The sequence below is a fragment of the Protopterus annectens genome, chromosome 8.part0 (assembly GCF_019279795.1).
Source record: "Protopterus annectens isolate FY-2018-M chromosome 8.part0, PAN1.0, whole genome shotgun sequence".
NCBI classification, from domain to species: domain Eukaryota; kingdom Metazoa; phylum Chordata; order Ceratodontiformes; family Protopteridae; genus Protopterus; species Protopterus annectens.
In genome coordinates, this window is record NC_056741.1 from 1,593,916,072 (window position 1) to 1,593,922,071 (window position 6,000).

Here is a 6,000-nt window from a genome sequence, read left to right on the forward strand (position 1 = left end):
CAATAAGGATATGCATGTGCGCCTGCGCGTAACCCACAATAAGGAAATGCAAGTGCGCCTGTGCGTGTGTAATCCGCTCACAGCATAGCAAATGAATGCTGGTTTCTACACGTAATGTCTATATATGGATATATACATTTGTGTATAGATATATATATATCCACAGACTTAAACTAAATAAATATATGAAATAAAGAATGTACAGACATATATATATATATATATATATATATATATATATATATATATATATACACACATATATAAATATATATATACATACATATATATATATATATATATATATATATATATATACACTCAAACACATACAACATCAATTGATATATACCTAACAAACATATAAACAAATGTCCTCGTAGATATAACACATGTACATAAATAGGTTACACCATAGCTAGTATGGATACACATAACAGACATGCAATTAAGGTAAATACACTGCTGCTCTCAAAACTACTGCCCGGAAAGTATCAGTGTGCCAGATCTGTAAGTCCTACTCTTTAAACATGGATATAGGTGTCCTTTGCAGGACTCCAAAAATAGTGAATCTATAAACGCACTGTCCTGTAATGATTGCTGCAAAGAAGTGTCATCCGCAACTACAATATAGCTGTACATGCAACAGTAGCTTGTGCAAGTGTAATAACACATGGGTTGACAGAATGTAAGACATATGTACCGACATGCGAAGAGTGGATAGTGCTTAGAAGTGTCGTCATACTTTATTATCGCTCACATTAAATATGTGTTATGACTACTGTGGAGGGGTGTCAGGTCTGGGAATCATGGGTATGCAATAATGGGCCTAGGTGCCTAGGTGTTGGTTGGCACAGATTTATGAGGTCCGCCCAATGGGAGTGATTAATATACCTATGTGGGTATAGCAGATGCCTCTAACTTCCTAAAATGAAGAACCCATCTACTGGATATCATGTAAACTATTGGGGGAAGACGTAGGGAGTTATATTAGTGTCGTGTAAGCGATTATCATGGACGTACATGCGTACGAATAAGATGGTAATCATACCTCTCAATCAGAATAAGACATCTGGACAAAGGCATTTTAAAATAAGTACAAATAGGGAATATCTCAAATATTCCTCTTACAAAGTCAGAACGTTGATAGAATAATGGATCAGTCAATAGTATGAATGTTTTGAGGGTTATTAATTGTAAACAACAAATGTCTGTCATTATTGTCTAACCCCACAGTCCCAAATGACTTCCCACTAAATTACCAGAAAGGCACAATATTATTAAAAAAGGAACAAAATCAGACGTCTAAGTTCGGGACATTTACCCAAAATGTGTACAGTTGAGAGGTATGAAGGTAACCCTGACCTAAATAAATGTACAGAACTAGTGCAATTAGGTGGACAGGTGTGAAGAAAGACGTGATGACAAATGACAAAACATGTATAAGTCAAAAGCATGTACCTCAACAAATCTGGATGAATACTAATGCCCTGTGATAGTCAATGTGGAAGGTTAACAGAAACAGCATAAATGTGTCCCTCAGGGTGATATGCAGTGTCTCTGATACAGTGTTCAGTCTCCCACACACGCATGTGAGTTCTGCCACTGACGGAAAGTGCAAATACCGGCGAACATATAAGGTAGATGATAGCAGAATATGTTTTGATCAGCACCTGTTGGCTTTTGTGAGGAACACAACACTCTGGGCGGGTGTGTCCTACAAAAGGAATGTAATGGCATCTGGCCTGTGATTTCTCCATATATTGTGTGTAGTGGTGTAATAAAATGACATATCTTGTATCAGAAACAGATACATGTTATAGGAAACAGTATCATCGACTATACCACTACAAGACAAATCTGAAGGTATGAAAAGTGCTGAAGTAGTCAGTTTAGTATTGACCGCAGGTATGTGTGGACTTGTCAAATGTCACAGCTGTACATATAGTTCCTATAGGGCTGTCACCTCTACAAATGATGAAAGTGGGAGGTGCTCTGTAGAAATGACAGACGTAGCAGGTCAAAACATACCTATAGCCATGCTTACTCCACAAATAGACATATTAGCACACATCAAAGCTTAGGCCAGGATTCACGAAGCTTTGGTCAGTGTACGAGTAGAGTAAGAGTAGAGCAAGGCAAGATGTCCGCCGAGCTATTCAGCAATATCCTGTAGGGGCATGTAACACAGTCCTCAAGCGAACGTTAACGGACAATGTTAGGATATGCAAATTACCCCATTTGTAGGTGAAAGCTATGCAAATGATGTAAAATATGCGATACATGAAACAGTAAGCTGTCCGTGCAAGAGTAGAGGTATGTGCAGAAATGTACACAGATGTTAACCGAGTAACGTTCTGCAAGTAGCTAAACGGAGCAATGTCATCTGCAAATAAAGGATGGTTTAGTTGAAGAAGCATGCCAATGGCCAAATATAAGGCCAGTGGCATGTATTCCCATTGGAAATTAATAAAACTCTAGTTGTCCTCCCCCGATCTCTGGTGTTTAAGCGTAGTGCAGCGGCGCGAGTACGCGCTGTGCATACAAAACAAGACAAATATGTAAAATATACATACAAATTGTAATGTCAGTTAAAAGTTATTGCGTCATGCAGGTGAATGGCAAGCTGAAGACAACATGGCTACTGAGTAGTGGTTGCTATGTGTGGAAGCGCACACTCAGAGATGTAACCAAGCATTAGTAGGCAATCCTATGCAATTGAGGCTGAGGATAGTGAAGCACAATTTGTCATGCCATATGGGCCAAGCCTCTACAGTGTAAGAGTAGGTTAAGGGGACTATCAGCGTAGAAGATAGGTGACATCATGAGTGTGTATGCATAAAACACTGTAATCTTATTGGAGCAGTGTGTCACATGTCTGCTGTCAGTGACTCATCAGTGGAAGAGGCGTGCTATGATTTATCCTAGGTAAAGTCAGTAAACTGACGGTGTACGCCATGGATATCACTGAAGTTCCTTGCAAACCTGGTGAAGTGTGTTTGCGCCCGTGTAAGCCTGTAAGCCCGAGTAAGCATGTGTGCATGTGTGTCAGCCTGTGTGCGCGACTTGAAGAACGAGTAAGCTACTGTAAGATTGTTGAAGCCCGTGTAATGTTGTGTAAGCCAGTGTAAGTGTTTATACGCATGTATAAGCGTGTGTGCGCACGTGGAAGCGGATATGCACTTCACTGTGCTCCTATGCACGGCGCCGCTCACTGTGGACACAAACAGTGAAAAGGAAGGTAAACAAATAGCAGTAAGTTAACCAAGGAGAACTACCACAGCTAGCAGGTGAAAACAATCGGACTGAGTATATTACAGAGCCAGTACAGTAGGCCAGCACAGCACGTACAACTCTACAAACAGTAGTCCACCATGTTTTTCTCAGACACACTGCAACACTGTAGTATACTAAGAGAAGTGCAAACTGTAAAAGCTTAACTGAGACAACATAATGTTAGGGGCTGCCATTGCTATTATACGTCAACATATGCAACATGTGGAGGGCTGTGCCAATGTGAATGCTGCTCAGCATCACACAGCGAGTAGACGGAGAGGAGTGTGCAGGCACAGGGTAACCTACCAGGGGCTACATGAGCTGGAGATAGTAGAGCGCTATAGAGTGGACAGAGACCTCCTGCAGAAGATTGTGGATCTGTGCAGGCCATGTCTCACACACAGAACCAACAGAGGGAAACCTATCCCATTGGAAACCAAGGTATGTGTTGCCCTAAGGATACCAGCAACAGGTACCTTCCAGAGATCAACTGGTGATATGATGTGGATTTTACAAACATCAGCATCCAGGGTACTGCACCAGTTCATGAATGCCATGTCAGCACATGTCAGTGATGATGTATTTATCCCCAATTCCCGTAAGGTATTGGGCAGCAATATGTGTCGTTTCCACACAATAGTGGAATACCCTAAGTACTGTGTGCAATACACTGCATGCACATATGCATCAAAGCACCAGCCAGTGAGTGTGGTAGGACCTACATCACCCACAAGGGCTTCCCCTCCATGAAGTGGCGGTTTGTGTGTGATGGCCAGCCCGTAATAATGAATGTGTGTGCTGGATGCCCTGGAAGCTGCAATGCTTCCGATATGTGGCATCTGACGCAGCTGTACAAAACATTTGGCAATGGGGACAACCCTCATGGTCACCTAGTGGGGGATGCCGGATGTGAAGTTCAACTGTGGCTGATGACACACATCAGAAATGCACACACACATGAACAGGAATGCCATAATGAGGCACACGCACATACAGAAACCTTACTCTAGCATGTGTTTGTGTCGCTCAAGTCACAGTTCTGGTGCCTGGACACATCTGGTGGAGCATTACCGCACTTGTCAACTACATCTATCAGAATTGTCTGTGGCCTAGGTCATCTGTGTCACACACACACACACACACACACACACACACACACACATGACAGTTTATATACATAGTGTGAGTGACTGTTCATGTATGTGTAATACTGCAGAACAGTTCAAACACAGCAAAGTATGTCAATAATGGACATTCATCATAGTTGTACAACCACCTTGGAGGATATGCATGCAGAACTCTCATTGCATGTGATACAGTGATGTACTTCACAATACCATTGTAAATGCAATTATCAAATGACAAATGACATAGCACATATCTATATGTACACATTGTTACCCATTATACATATTGGGGTGTAATACCTATGTGTTACTGTTGGTAAAGTATGTGTAGTAAATGTGGATAACTGACTCTGTTTAGCCTTATAGGTATACAGCATGGGTTGGATAACCCGTATCTGTCTGTATGATACCCTTGTGTAGACTAACTGTGTCATGTGCAGAATGCATTCTAGGCCACAGTATGAATTCCCAGATGTGGACAGGAATATCCCTATTGTCTTTGCTTGTAACTAACATGGCTACATGTCAAACAGTAATGGTCCCAGCAATGTGTGGCGGTCAATACCAGTGCGAACTGGTATAGTATAATACATGTAGGATCCACATGCTACTGTGTGTCCTACATGTGTGGGTCAGTTGTGAAGATATCATATAACAATTGGTCATTCAGACTGTTGAGGTCATGTCTACTACCATAATGCAAAACTATGACAGATAGTAACAGTATCACCCACAGCACCGTGTAAAACCATAGCAATCACACATGTGTAGACAAGTACAACAATATGTGTAGTATAATGCATACTGGCCACCAATAGAAAGTATGACGTGTTAACAGTGTGAAATACAGGGCATATCATCATTCCAAAGTGTCCACTATACATGTAGATGCAGACAGTGCACCTTCACCATGTTCACATATAGATACATGTAAATCTGTACTACACACATCTCACACGTACTGCACACTCTGTAACACATGCTGCCAATACTACACACGTCAGTCAAATGGCACATGGATGGATAATACATCTTCAGAATTAACAGTGCTGTACACTATACTACATTGATGATCATAGCTGGAATGTATCATGCCTGCTTACATACACCTAGAAGGAAAGCACACTTTGTGTTAACAACATTGTAACATTATTACTGTGCTATGAAGCCACCCTGTGCATCAGCACCATGTTAGTCTGTACCTGCATCAATGTTACACATTACAAGAGGTGGCACAGCTGTCATCATATGCACAGGGTATGTAGTTTCTTTTCCAGAGCCTGTCAGTGAACCAGCCAATCAACATGTATGCATTTGTGTGTGTGTGAGGGACAACAGGTTTTGCATGGCCCAATGTTGATGCAATGTGTGTGTGTGTATGTGTTATCCCTAGCTGTTTGTTTTATGTGTGTCTCTGCATGTACATTGTTTCAGCATGTGTCAGCCATATACTGGAGGTTGTGGGACAGTCACAGACTGTACCTGCCAGGCTGTACAGATCGCCATTCCTGGCCATGGACACCCCTCCATGCATTCAACCATAGTCCAGTCCTGCACCTGGCAATGTATATACACATACATACATGGGAAAACCTGT